The 21,554-nt window shown below is 35.0% G+C and overlaps 1 non-coding gene across 1 annotated transcript; it reads right to left on the bottom strand.

Moving 5' to 3' along the window:
- Positions 1-19,845: 19,845 nt before the first annotated feature.
- Trnaa-cgc (transfer RNA alanine (anticodon CGC)) lies at positions 19,846-19,917 on the bottom strand. The gene has a single exon. It is a non-coding gene; the product is annotated as a tRNA-Ala (tRNA).
- Positions 19,918-21,554: the final 1,637 nt, after the last annotated feature.

Genomic DNA, 21,554 nt, shown 5'->3' with positions numbered 1-21,554 from the left:
TGGTTGGACTGCAAATTGGTGCAACCAATATGGAAAGCAATATGGACATTCCTTGGAAAACTGGAAATGGATCACCATTTGACCCAGCTATCCCACTTCTTGGTTTATATCCAAAGAACTTAAAAACAGCATATTACAGTGAATAGCCACATCAATGTTTGTAGCAACACAATTCATAATAGCTAAACTGTGGAACCAACCTAGAAACCTAGATGCCCTTAAGTAGATGAATGGATAAAGAAAATGTGATATACACACACACAATGAAATACTATTCAGCATTAAAAGAGAATAAATCATGGCATTTGCAGATAAATGGATGGCATTGGAGAATATAATGCTAAGTGAAGTTAGCCAATCTTAAAAAATGCTGAATATTTTCTCTGGTATGTGGATGGTGATCTACCATCATGGTGATGAGCGGGGGCATGGGAGGAGTGGAGGAACTTTAGATAGGGCAAAGGGGTACTGGGGTCGTGGCTCAGAGGTAGAGCACTTACTAGCATGCGTGAGGCACTGGGTTTGATCCTCAGCACCACATAAATATAAAATACAGATATTGTGTCCACCTATAACTAAAAAATATATTAAAAAACTAAAGATAGGGTAAAGGGGAGGGAGTGGAAAGGAGGGGGGATGGGGGTAAGAAAGATGGTGGAATGAGATGGAAATCATTACCATAAGTACATACCTGAAGACGTGAATGGTGTGACTCTATTTTGTGTACAGAGATATAAAAAATTGTGCTCTATACATGTACTATCAACTAAAATGCATTCTGCTGTCATGTATAACAAATTAGAATGGATTAATGATTTTTTAAAAGATAGCATAGAAAAAATAGAAAGGAAAAGGAGATCTTACAACTGATACCATAAAAATTTGAAATATCATTAGGGATTATTTTGAAAAATTAAAATTATATGATCATCTCAATAGATTATAGAAAATGCATTTGAAAACATTCAATATTCTTTCATAAGAAATCCCTGAACAAATTAGGGATGGAAGGAGCATACCTCAACATAATAAAAACTATATATGACAAATCCATAACTAACATCATAACAAATGAGTAAAAATTGAAAGTATTTTCTCTGAGATAAGGAAGTAGACAAGGGTGTCCACTCTCACAACTCTTTTTCAATTTAGGATTAGACATTTCAGTCAGAACAATTAGGGTAAAGAAAGAAATAAAGAACACACAAATAAGAAAGGAGGAACCCAAATTTCCCATTTTCATATGATATGATTCTGTAAATCAAAAAACATAAAGACCACCAAGACTATTAGAACTGATAAACAAATTCATTAAAGTAGCAAGGTACAGCCAATCTATAAAACTCAGTAACTTTTCTATATATACATCAATAATGAATTTTCTGAGGATGAATTCATGAAAGCAATCCCACACACTACAGACACACAAAAAGCAAACTACCTAATAGTTAAACAATAAATGTAAATGAAAGACCTTTATGAAGAAAATAACAGAACACTGAAGGAAAAGACTGATGAAGACACTACAAGTTGGAAAGACTTCCCATGTTTATGAAATAGAAGACTAAATACTATTAAAGTTTCCATACTGCTCACAGTGATCTAGAGATCAGATACAATGTCCATCAAAATATTAAGAACATTTTTGATAGAACTAACAACAAAAACAAACCTACAGAAGCACAAAAGACCCTGAATAGCCAAAGAAATCTTGAGCAAAGAGAGGAAAGCTGGAGGTAGCACAATACCTGATAGTTCAAGACATACAGAGGGATAGTTACAAGAATGGCATAGTTTCAGCATAAAAATAGACACATGGACTAATGGAAAACCATAGAGAACCCAGAAATGAATCTACACTTCTACAATCAATTGATTATCAGCAAAGGTACTAAAAACACACATTGGAGAGAGGACAGCAAATACTGCTGACGACAACTGGTGTGGGAAAACTAGATATTCACAGCAGAATAGTAAATTTTGACCCTTGTCCCTCACCCTGTACATACACCAACTCAAAATGGATCAAAGACCTGAATCTCCAAAACTGCTAGGGAAACACAGGGAAAACACTGAAAGTTATTGGTATTGGTTATGATTTTTCTCAATAGGACTGTAAAAGCAAAAGAAATACAAGCAAAAATCAACAAATGGGTTTACATTAAACTAACAAGCTTCTGCACAGCAAAGAAAAAAAAATCAACAGAGTCAAGAGACAACCTGCAGGATGAGAGAAAATATTTGCCAGGTATTCATCTAACCCAGTTAATATCCAGAATATTTAAAGAACACAAAAAACCTCCACAACAATAAAACAAATAACTAATTACAAATTGGGCAACTAATCTAAATAGACAATTCTCAAGAGAAGAAATATAAATGATCAATAAATATGTGAAAAAAATGTTCAGTACCTTTAATCATCATGAAAATGCAAATCAAAACTACTATGAGCTATCATCTCATCCTCCTTAGAAAGGCTATGACCAAGAAAGACAAAATATAACAAATGATAGTAAGAATGTGGAGAAGAAGACACCCTATATGCTTTTGGTGGGAATGTAAATCAGTATAGCCACTATGGAAACTAGTAGGAAACTAGTAGGAGTTTCCTCAGAAAACTAAAAGTAGAACTACCATATGATCTATTTATTTCACTCCTGGTTGTACATCCAAAGGAAAAGAAGTTGGCATAGAGAAGAGATACCTGTATGCCTGTTCAAATAGGTAACATATGGAATTAGCCTAGGTGCCCATTAAAAGACAAATGAGACAAATGGCTAAAGCAAATATTATATATATATATATATATACATACATATACATACATATATATATATATATATACATAATGGAATATTATTCATCCATAAAGCAAAAATAAATTCTGTCTTTTTCAGCAAAATGAATGAAACTGGAGGATACTGTGTTAAATGAAAGAATCCAGATACCAAAAGACAAGATTCATGTGTTCTTTCTCATATGTGGAAAGAAGGAGGAATAGGAGAAGGAAAAGGGAAAAGGAACAAGGAGGAGGAGGAGGAGGAGGAGAAGCAGGAGGAGGAGGAGGAGAGGAAGAAGAAGGAGGAGCAAGAGAAAGAGAAGGAGGAGGAGAAGAATAGGGGTGGATAGACATGATCAATGTATAATATAATTAATACTATTAATTTATACAACTAATAACTGTTAATAATAATAAAAAGGTAAAGGAATTGTTTGCATCTCAAAGCAGACTGCTATCTTTTATGAGAAAAATCAGTTCCAATACCAATAACAATTCTATGGCCAACTGGTGAAAATCAGAGCTAAGGTACTGCCACTTTGCATGCTTTCAGTAAGGTGACATATCTCCTCACCCAGTTTTAACTTGTTCTTCAGCATTCTAGTGCTCCACAGTGATGTTTAAAGGAAATAAGGATATATTCATTCCTTCTCCAACCAAAGGAAGCTCTGAGTTTACCTTTCCTTGTTATTGGGATTCCACATAATAATTTTGTTTGAAAAAAAGGCTCTGTTAAAAATAGTCTGGAAGTTTGTCATGCCATGATGTCCCACAATTAGGACTATTTCTATAAACAGGGATATATAAAGAGAGATTGATATTTCCTTCCAATTAGAAAGACACCTAATTGGAGAATAGTATGACTTATGGTTTGGATGTCAGGTGTCACCCAAAAGCTCACATGTGAGAAATGCATCAGAGAAGAAATGATCGACTTATGACAGCCTTAACTCAATCAGTAAATTAATCCCCTGATGGGATTAACTGAGTGGTGACTGAAGGAGGGTAGATGGGGCTGAGGAAGTGGGCATCGTGTACCTTCGGAGTATTTATTTTGTGTCTGGCAATTGGAGTCTTTCTCTCTCTGATTATTGATCATCATATGAGCTGCTTCCCTCTGCCACACTCTTCCACCCTGGTGAGCCCTGAGGAATGAAACCAGCCTTCTGTGGACTGAGACCTCTAAAGCTATGAGTCTCCAAATAAACTTTTCCTCCTCTACAATTGCTCTTGCGGAGTCTTTTAGTCACAGCAGCAAAAAAGCTGACTGAAACAATGACATAAGGCAATTTATTTTAATTTCTCTGAGTTTCAGTTTCCTCATCTGCATACCAAATAATAACCCTGGTCCTTTTACAAAGTTAGGCATGCAAAAGACATAAATTTGTTTATTCTTCTATAGCTCAACTGAATTGCTATTTTATCAAGATGACAGTGGTGTAATATCATCCATTTTGAGATGCTCCTATTTTTTCATGACTGTTTCAGAGCCATAGCTACTGGCACAGCTTCATTGTGGGTAGGAGGGAATGGGGGCAGATATCCAGTTTGTGATGATGGCACACACTGTGAAACCCTTTATCCTTTGTTATCTTGCGTGGTCCTTCTACCCACCTTGCAGCTTAGGCACCCCTTGCTTCTATCTGCAAGTCCCTTCAGCTCTGATGGCTTTTTCTACTATTTTAGAGTGCTAATCCTCCCTAGACATGTCAAGTTATTGAAGGGACAACCTTGGCCTGACTATTCTAGATATGAGGTATTTCCATTTGGTGATTTTTGTCTTGCCTGAGCCTACTCTGCATATAAAAACAAATTCCTAATATTTTCAGATGGTGTAATTCTAGGGGTTTTAATAATTTGGGGGGCTTGATCCAAAGTGTAGAGCACTGGACTTCATAGTTTTTGGAACAGAGCAACATCTATGCTTCTATCATTTCCTCAACCCAATCCATAGCAGGTAGGCTGCTCTAGGGTATGGGGATTTCTTTTATCACTAAGTTTATTCCTCCATTGATAGTCTACACTGAGTGATTTCTGTGTCCTCAAGAGTCTTGGCTTTTGAAATTCAAAGACAGAAAAACACTGTTTTTCTTTTTTCTTTTTTCCTTTCTACTGTCACATCTCTTCCCTGAGGCTGAATCATGGAATGTGCTAGTTACCTCTTGACCAATGGAGAATGGGGGTACTAAAGGAATAGAGAGACAGGGGTCTCATAAAATATGTTTCTTCAACTAGATAGCTAGATGTACCTGTAATGCAAAAATTATAGGATATATTAAAAATAGTTTCAGTTACTTTTGCTGAGAATTTACTCTATGAGGTTATCTTGCTAAGCACTTTCCAATACTCCTAAAAGGCAAATCTTTAATTTACCCATAATAAAACTTAGAGACCATAGAGTTAATAAGTGGCAAAACTGGAATTCTAGTACAGGTCTATCTTACCTTAACACTTTTGATCTTAATCACTTTGAGCCAAGACTTGGGATTCTACAACCTGGGTCAGAACATCTTTAATAGAGTTAAGCAGACAAAAAGCTGTGAAAGAAAGCAGCAAGGAATTGACAGCAGCCATCAACCAGGCCAGAATTTACCTTGTGGTAAAGAACTGGCACATGATTAATCTTCACAGCAACATTAAAAAATTGTTACTCTCATAAAGTTCATTTTTATAGATGAGGAAACTAAGATGTCAAAAGGATGTGAACTCAAGAAGTTGGGCTCTAGAATCCATGTTTTTACCATATTTTGCCACCTATTCCATAAAAGGGGCAAGATGCAGTGGGTACCCCTAGGAAAACCCTGCCAAGTGGTAGACAAATGTAAAACTTCTGCCACTCCTCCTGGGACCTTTATATCCATGGCTTCTGTGGCCGAAGGCCAACCAAGCAAAATTGCATACAGTGGGGAAGATAATATTTCATCCTCCTCTAGGTCAGTCGGTTCTCAGCAGCATGCTTTCTGGTTTGAGATTTGAGAATCTCCAGATAGACAAACTCCACAATCCAGCAAAGGTCAGTCTAAATATTAGCCATATAAACAATACCTTCACCATAAGCACAAAGATGATTTATATCTCTCAATTCATTTTTTCTCCTTCATGACAGGGTACAACATAGATAACAGAAAAGGCAAAGAGTCAAGGAGCTTCTGCAATCCCTGAGGCCCTACTTATCCAAAAGTTGTTTTTCTGACTATTTGCTCTTATATCCCTTTGTAGCCTGACCCTTTCTTTCCAACATTGCCACATGCTGAGTATGCTGTCTTTCTTTATGGTTCTGGCCATTTTCTTTGTTGCAGTTGTTGGCCTGTGTGTGTGTGTGTGTGTGTGTGTGTTTGAATATGTATTTATAAAAAGATGACACCTTTGTTGCAATTTGCAAAATAAAGACATAATGAATGGAAACACATTTTGATTTTCAATGCGTTGGTTTCAGGTTAACAAAAGCATGTTGTCCATCATAAGTATGTCATTACCTGGAACTCCATCTCTGCAAATTCCTCCTTTCTTCACCCATGGGCAGCTGCCTGCATGCTGCAATTCTTCTCAGAAGCTCACAAAAGAGGAGAAAGTATTGTTGAGAACTTCTTTTGATGAACATCAGTGACTACACTCAATCATAAACTGTCCCTACAGTCTTTTGTACTGTTTACATTCTGTAAAACACAGCAATGCAGTAATAATCTTCTGATTCTTCAGGTAGATTTCAATGCTGCTTGTTTTTTTTTCACTTAATGGATTTAAACAGAACTTTGGTAAACTCTATAATTATGTTCATTTACTTGCTCCCTGTTTTCTTTTATTACTAAGTTACTGAGTTATGATAGGTGTGCCATCTTGGACAATGATCCTAGATGCTTGGCAGGGGCAGTTATACACCTTAGTCAGAGAACAGGTGTTACCGTGAAAAATAATTTTTTTTTCTGCCATAGGCTTTTTGATGGGGTCTAGTTCTCATGAGATCCTCGTGATTAGCTACTCACGTTATCTTGTCTCTGGGGCTAATGCGTATTCTCAAATTGGCATCATCTGTTTTTAGCCCCTAGTATTAAAGAACTTCCAAATAACTTGAATATTGTTCTCATGCAATCCAGTTTTGCCTGAGATCACCATCCCCATAAGATTCACTATATTCAAAGCAAAAGTAGAAGGCTTGTTTGCTATTATGACTGTCAATATACCTCTGCCATACAACATATATATTACCTATGCTGAGAGAGTATTTAGCCCAAAGCTGAGACCTCTTTTTACCCTGAGTTATGTCACTCATTGTATGGATGATGTTGAGCAAGTCCCTTGATCTTTCTGGATCTCAATTTCTTTATCCTTACAATGACACTGTTGTTGTACTTCAGTAACCTCTAAGAATCTTCCCATCTCTCAAACTTCTCTTATTACATTTGGAAACCTCAGTAACTTTCCCCTCTGCATTTTCTATAACTTGCCTTTAAAAATCTCATCTGGCTAGTATATCATATGTTGGCTCATCAGAGGAGTTGAGGAATCTATTCTGAGGTTCAGACGTCTAGCAGGTGCTAAGAACACTGTGGATTGTTCCATATCCCCCCACTACCAGTTGATACTGAACTATATTAGAGAAATTGCCCAACAAACCTGAGTCTTTCTTCTTCTCACACAATGAGACTTGAATATTGATTGCATTCAGATCACACTAGAATTGTTCATCCATTTAAAGAAATGTATACTCTTCATTTTAGAACTCTGTATTTTTATTTCCACTTGAATTCATCTGCCTTTTCCCAACAGATACTATATTTAGTCAGTTTGTGGAAACTAATTTTTGGTGTCACTGCACATTTGCTCAAGGTATTTATTTATTTTTAAACTACAATAAGCTAATATTTCCTAGTGAAGGATCCTGCTTGAGGTTTGCTGATGCAACTGGAGATGCTGGCAGGGGAATTCTGGATCTCTTGACTTAGCTTCCTGCTGAAGACTTAGGATTCTAAATTGCACAGATAATCTCTCTGTTCTGAAGTCTTAGTACAAATAACTTTTCAATAATTAGTGAGGTTTTATCACAGGCATAAAAACATTGTGAAGTTATAAAAAACACTAATGTTATTTTAATTGCCTTTAAGTTCCCCTTGGGAGTTAGATTTTCATAAGGATACACCTTATAATAGTCACAGTTGGGAGGACACATCTGAGTCCAGAGAGGAAAATCTTGAAATTCACTTATATCTTTCACTTCCTCTTATTTTCTGTCCAAATCTTTACTTACCTTTCTTATGCATAAAGTCATATCTGAGGGCCCGCATTAGTTTTTTGAAAGGACCATCAATGGGAAGTCAAGTGCTTACCTTAAAGAATAGCTAGCTGAGAGACAGGTAAGAGTTGTTGAGAGGCAATAGCCTCCATCAAAAACCTAAGTGATGGGCACATATGGGGCAAACTGCATTCCCAAAGTGTAGGCAAAATTTGCAGTTTTGTCAAAGTGTCAGGAAACATGCAATTAAAACTTTTCTTCAAGATGATTTTCTTTAAATCAATAGAAATGTGATAGAATTATTGAAGCCCCAGTTTCTTTGGTTACAGAATATTGGGAATGCAACGTTGAATTGTCCAGGAGGAACCAGGCATCTATTTCCAACTGGTGTGAAAGGACTTAGCAACTTCCAGTTACACCTTACACACAAAACCCCACCCTACCTCCACCAGGGAGGCTCCCTCAAATCTCATGGTCATAGGAACAATCCTGATCCCACCATGTGAAGCCTCCCATCTGTCCCCCTGATCCTGGACTAAACTGCCCCCTGCATGCATCCTTCTGTCTCTACCTCTCACTTCCGCTCAGTGCTGGACCATGAGAAACTGCCTACAGGAAAAAATGAACAAAGGCATCCTCTCCTTACCCATGACTCTATTTTTTTTTTGTATATGCCAAATGTAGAAATATCCTTCAGGGCAATATTCTTGCTTTTAGATTAACACTGTTTGGCAAGAGAATGACCTGGACTGAAAACATTAGAGGTCACCTATGTCAAATTTCAGTGCAATGTTCTTCCCTTCCCCATGTCTAACCTGCAGTAGATTTCCCCAGGTTATGTTATGTCCAGCCAGTTGGACCTTCCAATGCTCAGTAGGAGGGACAGTAGATGGAGGGGGATAATAAATTGCCCAGATATTTGCAAAAATGTGTGGGTGCTAACTTAAGTTCTAACTCTTAACATATTCTCCTGAAAAAAAAAACTGGTAATTATATTTTATGGCATTATGATTTAAATATCAGAAGTACATTTTGTGGAATTCAGAAACTTCCATATTATGGCTTATGTAGAATTTTCAAAAAAATAATGCCTTATGAGTTTCAAGCAACATATAACATATAGAGAAATACCTTTACACCTTTAAAATTTTTTTTAATTGTAGATGGACAGAATGCCTTTATTTTTATGTGGTGCAAAGGATTGAACCCACTGCCTCACACATGCTAGGCAAGCACTCTGCCATTGAGCTACAGCCTCAGCCCATCTTTACATCTTTTGTAATATAATGGGGGACAAAATAAGCAGTGATAAAAATAAAAACAATGTTTGTGGCTCAAGTATGCAATTGATACCTAATTCATGTTTTCTAAAAATTAACATTGAATAGTCACATAATATTTTAAGTAAAAAACACACAAAGAAAGATACCTTTATGCTACTTCATTTGTCTTTCAAGCTGGACTTAACGTATTTGCTGGAAAGATGTTGGTTGCAGACTCACATAAAACCTGGCATCATATATCATATAGCTTAAGAAATTTGGGCTGGGGATGTGGCTCAAGTGGTAGCACGCTTGCCTGGCATGTGTGCAGCCCGGGTTCGATCCTCAGCACCACATACAAACAAAGGTGTTGTGTCCGCCGAAAACTAAAAAAGAAATATTAAAACTCTCTCTCTCTCTCTCTCTCTCTCTCTCTCTCTCTCTCTTTAAAAAAAAAGAAATTCAGAGTTTTTTCCTACTCATAGAATAGGATATCTGTATTATGTGGTTGTTGATATGAGTTCAAATATTCAATGAGGTAAGGGCTAGTAGCTCCTCACCTCCTTTGTTTGTTTCCTTGTAGTTATAAAAGGGATGCTAATATACTAAGTGTTACATCAGTATTCAGGATAGAAAGCAGTGGAAGAAAGGAAGAGGGAAAACCAAGCCTTTGTGTACTTTTTATAAGAATATCAATCTCTGCCAAAAGTCACTCCTCTCAGTGACAGACTCCCCTTCATGTTTTCCACTCAAAATGGTGTCACGTAGCCAGTGATCTCTGAATGCAAAGGAATTTGAGAAAGTGAATATTTGAATATTTATGTTCTTGTAGCCACTATAGACGAAATGATGAAGAAGCGGGGCGAAGTTAGATAATTGGCAGGGTCCTACTTGGGAGATATTTAACCATCTAATAACTTAGACCTGGCAGAATTTTGTCTATGCAGGAATGCCAAATTGGAAATTAAGAAAATCTAATTCTAGTTCTGGCTTCATTAATCTCTGGTTTTGTGATCTTGAACAAGTCACTTGATCATGTTTTGCTCTTGATAACTGACGTGCCTAGAGATACAAGATTAAGTCCATGGGCTTTAAATCCCCTCCTGAATGCAACACTATAGGATTTGGAGACCAATATGATTATACATAGCTGTGTTAGTCAGCTTTCCATCACAGAGAGAAAAAAAAATGTCTGAAATATTCAACTTATAAGGAGGAAAGGTGTATTTTGGCTCACGGTTTCAGAGGTTTTACCTGAGGTCATTTGATTGGATAGAGTCTGTGGTGGCACAAAACCTCATAACAGGAGCACATGACAGAGGAAGCCTGTTTTCTTCATGGTGTCTGGAAAGCAAAGAGAGAAGAAGAGAAGGGGCTGGTGTTTTATTATCTCTTTCAAAGGCACACCCCTAATGACCTAAAATTCTTCCACTAAGTTCTACCTCCTAAAGCTTCCACCACTTCCCAACGATGCAATGCTATGATCAGGGGACAAAGCCTTCAATACATCAGTATTTGGAGGACAATGAAAATCCAAACTACAATGGTGTTGTGATTGATATGAGAACAAAATTCAGTGTCCTTTCCAATAGACTTCTACATTTTTTTCACAGACATAGATGAAAGATTCTACAAAAGGTTTGGGGAAGTAAGGAGACTTTGTCAAGGAGGTACAGAGATGGTAATTTTTAGAAGAATAATACAGCAGGACAGGGAGTTCAAAAGCCAGGAAATTCAAACACCATCACCAATATATACACTCCTTTCAAGGAGAAATGTCTAAAATATTTGGTGAAAGGGAAAGGAGGAGGGCCAGATCCTTACTGAGAACTCCAGCCCCTAGAACACTGGAGATGGTGAATACAAATCACAACACTACTCAGGTGTCACCAGATGTATGGTCCACATCAATCTGGGGAAAACCTTGGCTGTAATATGAATACAAATAACACAGGTCTCCTTTGTTTCAGGTTGTATGGACCTGCACACACAAAAAAAATACAATAAATAATTAGTATCCATTCAAGTATGTTTTATGAACTACATGAAAAATTAAAAGTACAAAAGCAAAATTATAGAAGTAAATTGGGAATGAGTATTATATTATAATAAGGATATTTTGTTCCATGAGAAGTAGCCTCTAAGCTCACTTAAAAGAGCAAAAACCCTAGGTTTTATGTCCATGAATACAGACGTAGTTAATTTGTTAACAGAACTGGAGATTGGAGGTTGATTGGAAAGGTAAGTCAAATCACTCCCACTTGACAGTTAATGATAAAAGTGAAGACTGAAGTGACCTGTAATGATAACGTTAGGAAAGAGAGAGATTTTGCATACATAATTTAAAGGATATGTCTTTTTCAGTTCACTTGTCTAGATGATAAATCTGGTTCTTTGAGGTGAAAGTGCATTTGGGTATCCAAATCTGCTTCATTATTCCTTCAGTGTTCTATAACACAAGGATGTGAAGCATAGTGGACTACCACAGAGATACAAAGGGTGAAGAGGTCACCTTTCCATTCAGCAAAAATTGTGTCTCAACATATTGAGGAATATTTCTGAGTTATCTGTAGCATCAGAAATCTTCTTCAACACATCTTAACTTAAATTACATTGGTTGTAGTTTAAACACATCCCTTTAAGTGAAAACAAAAAAAAAAAGGATCACATAATTTCAGACATGAAGATCTCCTTCTTAGTGTGATAGAATATTTTTGGAAATATTAACACTTTTTTTCTCAGATATACTTTCTAAGTTGGTTACTCTTACAGTTTAAGCACCAGACAGACAATCCTGAACCTATCTTAAGGAAAAAGGAAATTGTTCCTGTGATTTCAGTTTTAAAATCCCTATCTATTTCCTTTAAAGGACTCAGGGTGTATAGGATGGATTTGGAAGGACACAAATGGAATTAGAGCATGGCTTCCACATTACAACTAACTCATCCCAGTCAGAACAGGTTGAGGGTAAGAGAAAAAGACAAAAAGAAACCAGAACAGTGTGTTTGTTCTTACCTTTCCATTCTGTGGAATTCAGAGAATGGCAAATTCTTTCCACCTAGTGGATTCAGGGAGAATAATATTGTATTAAGTGGAGTCCCATGAAAGGTGGGGAATATCTCACAGAAGAAATTTTTTTTGTCTTGTCTTAGAAGATATGTCTCATAGAGATCTTATGTCCCATCATAACTTAAGAACAGCCAAGGAGTTCTTGAGTACAGAGTATATCTGGCTGAGAACAATCATGTCTGGGTCTGGAGACCCCTGCAGACTGGAAGTATGAGGACTTCAAATGCCTGTGGGAATTTCAATAACTGTCATCATATATATATAGGACAAGATGGAAGACCAGACACTTGCTTTTCCCACCTTGACATTATGTAATGGCTGAAACACTTAAACAAAAACATTAAAAAATTTTTATGTATATTGGATTAGACTATACTTTGATAGCCATGAATTTGAGCATTTAATGAGAACTAAAAATAAAAGTTATAATCTTTATAAAATTTGAATGAGCAAATGAAGATTCATGTTACACTTATATAATATTTTTTTTTAATCTTGGCAAGCATTTCCAGAATGACGGAATGTACACTTTGAAAAACTATGAGGATCTGGACAAAGATTGGCAAAAATCAACATTTTTGGACAATAACTAAAGGTTTGCAACAATCCTGGGAGCATGAATTCAAGAGAAACAGCTGAATCTCAGTAAGAATAGCAACTTTGCACTCTTTTAACTGATTCCAACAACCTCTTCTTCCCAGCTCTGTGATAGCCTTGAAACTCAGCAGTCTTTCAACTGTGGCAGCAGTGACTACCAGTAAGGCAACATCCACTTGAGGAGGCAGAATACATTTGGAGTATTGAAAAACATCTACAACTTCAGAGAATACTCATTATTCGACTTTCTGGCAATTCTGTGGAAAAGCTTAATTCACAGGGACTATTTTTAATTGATCTGATTCAATCCTATTTGATGGCAAATGCTCTTTTCCCAAGGTGTTTGTTGAAAACAATAATTGACAATACTTTAACACTGCAGTCACATGAGGTAAAGATATCAGTCAAAGTAAACAAATAGGCAAGTCATAAAATCTAATAGAAAATTTAAGAAAACTGGATATCTGTTGGGGTTTTTGAAAAACTCCAATATTATTCCTAGGACCACAGACATGAGCAAGGACACATATGGGTACCCATTCAGGAAAAACTGGAGAATGACTCTATCTCTCACTTCTGACTGAAGTTGGGGATTTGCACATAAAGAAAGAAAGGCTAAAAGAGAGTTGTAAAGTATTTACATGTTGAAAGTGAACCCAATAAATATATTCAACAGAGGCTAGAATAATAATTGGTTTTGGGAATTTAAGAAAACCTACATCCAATAATTAGCTGATCACTAAGCCAACTAACTTCAGTGACTTCAGATATCATAGAATATGAACTTTTGAAAATTAGTTCAAGAAAGTTACAAAAGAGTAAAACAGAAACAAAATAATAAAAAAACTTAAAAAAAATGCCACCTGAAAATGTGGTGTCAGATTGATGGAGATAACACATTTTATTATTTAAAATGTCTAGTTTTAGGGCTGGGGATGTGGCTCAAGTAGTAGCGCACTCACCTGGCATGTGCAGGGCGCTGGGTTCAATCCTCAGCACCACATACAAATTTTTTTTAAAAAATGAAGATGTTGTGTCCTCTGAAAACTAAAAAATAAATATTAAAAAATTAAAAATTTATTTTATTAAAAATAAAATAAAATGTATAGTTTTAAACTATAAAAATATAACACATAAAAAATATGAAGATATGGCTCATACAATGGGGACAAAATAGTCAATAGGAATTATTCCTGATGTTGGAATTATAAAATGAAGAGATTAAATTGATTATTACATTTTTTCAAGAAATTAAAGAAAACCACATGAGAGAAATTAAATGAATGCACAAGAATACTCTCTCATAAAATAGGAAAGTCAATAAAGAGATAAAAATTGGAAAAGAACCAAACAATAATTCTCAAGTTGAAAAGTATTACAAATGAAATAAAAAGTTTACTAAAGTTGTTCAATAGTACATTTGATTTTGCCGAAAGAGAATCAGATAACTCAAAGATAGGTTAATTTAGAATATATACTCTGGTTGGGCATGGTGGTACACGCCTGTAATCCCAGTGGCTTGGGAGGCAGATGTAGGAGGATCACAAGTTCAAAGCTAGCCTCAGAAATTTAGGGAGATACTAAACAACTCAGTGAGACCCTGTCTCTAAATAAAATACAAAATAGGGCTGGGGATGTGGCTCAGTGATTGAGTTCCCCTAAGTTCAATCCCTGGTACCTGCCCCCATCCCCCCCAAAATAAAAAGAATATATACTCTGAGGAAGAAAATAAACACACGAAGAAAAATCAACAGAGCCTTGAAGATATTCATGACATCCCTGAATGTATGTATGTATGTATGTATATATATATATATATATATATATATATATCAGAAGAGAAGTAGAAAAGAAGAGAAAGAAGATATTAACTTCACTCAAAAACTTCCCCAAATGATTTTAAATGCTACTAAACTATATATACAAGAAACTGAATAAACTACAATAGAAGAAACTCATTTAGATATGTCATATTTAAACTGTCAAAATTCAAAGACAAATTGAATTTTGAAAGCAGTGAGATTAAAACAACTCATCAAGTATTAAGGTTGACATCTCATCAGAAACTATGGGACCCCCAAAACCACAAGACGATACACCAAAAGGAGCCTTTAAGTTGGATTGAATGAACACTAGACAGTTAAAATAAAAATGAAAATTAGAAAATCACTAGTAAATGTAACTACATAGAAACATGAAGAATGAGTATTTTTCTTGTAACTATTTTCTTCTCCTCTGTGAGTTAAAAATGCTTAATAGAGTGATTAAAATAACATTGTTATAAGATATAAGAATGTCATTTGTAAGATAATAATAGCATAAGAAGAAACGAGATATTTGTAAAAGAAAAATTTTATGTTATTAATATTAATCTATATTAGTTTTTTAAAACTTAGAATGATAAGTATAATTCACAAGGCATCCACTAAGAAAATATATTTCAAAAAGTTGATGTATACAAAATTAAAATAGTAGACTACAAGGATATTTATTTAGTATATAGAAAGCAGTAATAGAAGAATAAACTAACAAAAGAAATGAAATACAAAAACAAATATCAAGAAAGTAGACTTTTTTAGTACTTACATTAAATGTAAATGTATTAAACATTGCAATAAAAAAGCAGAGGTGGTAGAACAGATTATTAAAAAACATAACCAACTATATGCTGCCTATAATGGACACAGTAGATCCAAAGACACAAGTACAAACAAGTAGAAGAAAACAGTACATTAGTCAGTTGAAATAAGTAAAATATAAATCAGAAAATTAATGGAGAAATTCAATGACTCCCTTAGAAGAAAACATAGGAGTATATTTCCATGATCTTGAGTAAGACAAGGTTTCTCAGTTATAACATCAAAATCACAAATGACAAAAGACAAAGCAAACTAAATTTAATCCATATTAAAAACTTTTGTGCATGAAAGCACGCTATCAGAAAGAAAACCCACAAAATGGAAGGAAATATTTGCAAATTGTCTCTCTGATTAAGAACGTGTATCCAGCACATCTAGTAAATAATTTGGACACAACAATAGGTAACATAAAAATGGGCAAAAGACCTGAAAGAATATTTCAGATACATACACATACAAATGCTCAGAAATATATAAGATTAAAAATATTAGTTACTAGTTATGAAATAAATGCAAATCAAAATGAGATAGTATATTGCACTCATGAAATGATTAAAATCAAATTGATAATAAAATTGTTAATGATATGGAGAAATTGGAATTCTCGTATATTGCTGGTGGGATTGTAGAATGGTGTGGCTACTTTGGAAAACAGTTTGAAAATTCCTCAGAATAACAAATATAGAGTTATTATATGACTCAGAAATTCCACTCCTAGATATATATCCAAGATAAATGAAAATACACATCCCAGTCAGGTGCAGTGGTGCATGCCTGTAATCCCAGTGACTCTGTAGTCCAAGGCTTGAAGATCACAAGTTGGAGACCAATCTCATCATATTAACAAGGCCCTAAGGACTTAGTGAGACCTAGGCTCAAAATAAAACACAGAAACCTAAAGGGATGAGAGGGATGTATCTCAGTGGTTAAGCATCCTTGGGTACCAAAAAAAAAAAAAAAAAAAGAAAGAAAGAAAGAAAAAAGAAGAAAGAAAATATACATCCACACAAAAACTTGCATATGATCGTGGCAAACTAATTTATAAAGTGAAAAAAATCCAAATTTCTACCAACTACTGAATCAATAAACTCATGGTATATCCATGAATTTGTATCAGCAATACAAAGGAATGAAGAATTGATATATGCCACATCATGGATAAATATTAAAAAGTATGATTTCTTTCATAAGAAATACCCAGATAATAACAATCCATAGATGCAGAAAGATTAGTAGTTTCCAGGGACTGGTAGGAGAGAGAAGTAAGGAGTGATTTCTAATGGTATAGGATTATAGGATTTTTGAGGTCATGAACATTTGGACATTAGATAATAGTGATGGTTACACATTCTGTGAAGATACAGGGTGGAAGGGGGGAGAGAGACCCACTGAATTATATAATTTAAAAGGGTAAATATTATGACATAAAAATTGTTCTTCAATCAAGTTGTTATAAAAAAAAATAACCTGTCTCATTCCTAGGTTTGTCATGCTCAAAGATGCCTAGAGATCTGTGATCCCTGGAAATGACTTAATGTGGGAAAATAAAAGTATACAGAATTTCTGAAGTCAATAATTGAAAACTGAGGTTGTCTTTGTTCGAATTAATATTCTGCTTTACACTAAAGTAAAAATGCTTTCCTACTCGTCTTTCAAGTGAGAAAAAGGAAAGTAATTTGGGTACTTCTCATCAAATTATATCACATGGGAGAAGACAAATATGAAACCATACATTTGTGGTCTTCTAAAGAAGGTTTTGTCTTGAGCAATCTATGTGGGTATAAAACCATGTATCCCTGATACTCTGTCCAAAAAGTAACCCTACTATAAAATATGTTTTTCCAGCAACATTTCTAATTATATAGGATATCTCATTTCCTATTAATAGCTCCAATTTCACCAGACTGCATGCTTCTTGAATGCAGGGTCCTGTGTTATTCATCTTTGATTCCCTGTCCCCAATAACGACAGGTGCATGGAAGATGTTCAGGATGTTTGTCAAAGATTAGACTCACATAAGGTTTTAGATCTGGTAATATGATAAGGGATTATTATTTGTTTCCAGACTTTAAAAATACTTACTCCCCTCAAAGATATCAGAAGGAATGTGAACTCCTGTTTCTGTCAACAGCAGAGTCACTGGACCCAGGCCCACCTCCTTTACATAAAAAGTTATAAAACTGAACAAAATAATTGAAGCAAATGTTTTCAGACTTTGGACAATAAGCAGCACAGTACTTTGATCCCTGAGAAAAGGGAAACAAATGAGGTGAACCCTATAATTATTCCAGCTTTCTGCCTGGAAGCACTTTCCAAATCAAGGTACAAGGAGAGAGATCCCAAGCAGAGTACTCAGCTATGGAAGCAGATATCATAATTGGAGGCAGCAGGAAATTTGCTGGGCAGGACTCCAGAGAGGAAGGAGCTGCGCAGAAAAGGAGCACTGGAAATAGACATAGAGGTTCTTTTAAATCTTTGGCTCAATACTAAGCTGCATGTGCACATGGAGAAACTGCACTAAGCTGGTGGATTGCAGCTTCTGGGGCAGGTGGGTTGGACAGTCAGAGTACTCAGTGGTAGGATTTCTGATCATGCCAGAGTGAAGAACTGATCAGCTTATTGAACACCTTGGCCAATTCTTGAGACTTAGACAAGCTACATATTGGAAATAGGTAAAGTCAAGACCTATTCTAAGAAAGAATTAAAATAAGCCTTGATGTGATCAAAATGATCTACAGAAAATTAAACCGCTTGCAGAATAAAGCTAAATACTCTTTAAAGGAAGTAAACAAAATCTTGATTCCCAATACTGGCAAACTCAACATTCCATACTAAGAAAAATTACTAGATGTGAAAAGAGAGGGGAATCAGATCTATTTTTAGAGAAAAAAATGTGGTCAATTAAAAGATTACTGAGTAGATAAAACTAGGACTCAAGGGCATTAAAACAGCTATAACTAACATTCTAAAGGAGTCACAGTAAAACACAAATATAATAACAAAAGAATGGAAGATGTAAGAAAACTACCAAATGGAACTTATGTTGATGAAAACTGCATTACTAGAAATAGAAAATTTGCATGTTTCTATTTCTATATTGCATGTTTAAGATCAGATTATATACTGCAACATTAAATATCAACGACTTTGAATTTATTGCAATAGAATAGAAGTTACTCAACATGGAAGGAATAGATGAACTCTAGATAGGGCAGGGGGGTTGGAGGGGAAGGGAGGGGGCATGGGGTTATTAATGAATGTGGAATGTGATGATCATTATTATCCAAAGACATGAATTGGTATGAACATAGTTTGTATACAACCAGAGATATGAAAAATTGTGCTCTATTGTGTAATAAGAATTATAATGCATTCCGATGTCATATATAAATTTTAAAAAAGAAAGAAAAAACAGTGCTACTCAGACTAAAGCACAAAGATTATTTGTATGCACTAGTAACGGAACATATGTGCAGAGATTTAGAGAACAAGTAGACAAAAATCACTAAGAACATACAAAATTTGTACAAATCTATCAACTACAGTAACCTAACTGACATTTAAAGAACATTCCACATAATAACAGCAAAATACCCAAATCTTCAAGTGGACATGGATTACTCTCTAGTTCACCTACTGAGGATTAAAATAAGTTTCAATAAATGCCAAAAGGTTAAAATTATACAAAACATACTCTCTCACCAAAACAGAATCAAATTGTTCACCAATAACAAAAGTATTTGAAATACTTGGAAATTAAGCAACGCAATTTTAAATAGCCCTTAAATCAAATGAAACAAACAAACAAAAACTTACAAAATATTTTGACATGAATGATTATCCAAGAAAAAGTCATACAAATTTCTGAAATTCAGCTAAACCAGTAGCAGAAGATAAATATTTGAACAGACATTTCATGAAAGAAGACATATCCCAGCCAATAAACACATGAGAAATGGCAGCATCATTAATCATTAGAGAAATATAAGTTTAACATATAACAAAATGACATCTCCCACCCACTGAAATGATTAAAATTGAAAATGTTGACAATATCAATTGTTGGCAAGGATGTGGAGAAACAGGAACTTCACACACTGCCATGGAGTACATAAAATGGTACAGCACTTTGGAAATGTTAGTTTTAGGTCAAGTTAAGCATGCACATGCCATATGACCCAGCAATTCCAATTCTGTGGAAAACATGGCCATGCAAAGACTTATAGAAACTATCTATCTATGTATATATCTATTTATTTATTTATTTAGTGATGCTGGGGATTGAACCCAGGGCCTGTTGCATGCGAGGCAAGCACTCTACCAACTGAGCTATATCCTCAGCCCTATATAAAAGTTTTCATAGCACCTTTATTTTATAACAGCCCCAAACTGGAAAAAGCAATGCAAATATCCAGTAACTGAGGAATACATGAACAAAATGTGGTATATCTATACAGAGAAAAACTATTTAGCAATAAAAATAAAATAAAAACTATAAAATTTGTCACAGCCTCAATGAATCTCAGAACACTTTGTTGAATGAAATAAGCCAGAGAAGAGAGTATTATAACATTTTACTGACATGATGGTCTAGAACAGAGCTCTGGTGAATGCATTTTTAATTACCCTAGGTACATGTATGACTGCACATATGGTGCGACGCTACATCATGTACAACTAGAGAAATGAAGAGTTGTGCTATAACTGTGTACAATGAATCCAAATGCATTCTGCTGCCATATATCCTTAACTAAAATAAATAAATTAATTGATTAAAAAAGAACAACAAAAAGAACAGTGGCTGTCTTTGAAGGAGTGGGAGAAAATTGACAAAGAAGGGGCAAAGAGAACATTCTACGTGTTGGAAATTGGTGTGATGCTTCTCAAGAAACCTTTTGAGCTGTAAAACTTAAGTTCTGTTCATTTCACGGTGTATAAATTATACCTCAGTAAAAACAAATTAAAATCATACATGCGTTAGGCTGCTATCATTTTATTTTGCCAAGAAAAATTTTAAAAATCAACAAGTAACAACAACAACAAGAGCGATTATCATCATCATTTCATGAAACTAAATGTTTTAATTGCCTAAAAGAGGAAAGAACAACATCTTAGTGGGAGGATAATCCTTTGAAATGAACAAATTTAGTAATGCAGATAATTAAATTAAATTCATCTCCTCTCTTTTTGTTTTTATTCATCTAACCAGTGACTTGAAAATTTCTTCATCAATTGTCATGCTTTCCTGACCATTTGATCTTGTCAAACTGGAGTTGCCAGATTTATAAAATAAAAGTACAGGACACTATATCTATCTATCTATCTATTTATGTGGATGAGTATTGCCAAATATTGCATAAGAGACAGTATTCTAAAAATTATTTATTTGTCACACTAAACCAGTGACCTTGTGTTGGGTAAATCTAAGCCAAATTTTTCTTTGGATAGATGATTAAAACAGAAGCCCAGAAATGTGGATTTTCCCAAGATCTAACTAGTAAAACATTCCTTGCCTCTCCACCTGCACTTTAGTGTTTAAGGTTAATAAAATTAAGGGTCAATTTTTTGAGCAGAAATATGAATGTGTAATTCCTTTCCACATTTATTTTAAAATGTGTTCCACTTGGAAAGTTACACAATCGAAGGGTCAATCCAATGAGGTAATTCATGTGGATTCCGTCCTGCTCACTGTGACCTTTGGCAAGTCCCAGTAAAAGATTACAATTGCTATTATCTGTCCAATATCACTCTTCAATGCTAATATTGTTACCTGCTTTAAAATGTGCAAGCCTTTCAAAAATATTGCTCCTACCTCAAAAGTACCTGAGAATTGCCCAACAACATGGAGACCATGTCTGTACTTTCAAATATGATTTATCATCTGGAGAATATAGGGAAAATGATAAGACCCAGAAAATAGTCACTACATGTAGAGCTTTTTCATCTTGCCTTACACAAGGCAACCCTTCCTCCTT

This window comes from Urocitellus parryii, chromosome 12 (assembly GCF_045843805.1).
Source record: "Urocitellus parryii isolate mUroPar1 chromosome 12, mUroPar1.hap1, whole genome shotgun sequence".
Lineage (NCBI taxonomy): Eukaryota > Metazoa > Chordata > Mammalia > Rodentia > Sciuridae > Urocitellus > Urocitellus parryii.
This window is presented reverse-complemented; position numbering and strand designations above follow the sequence as displayed.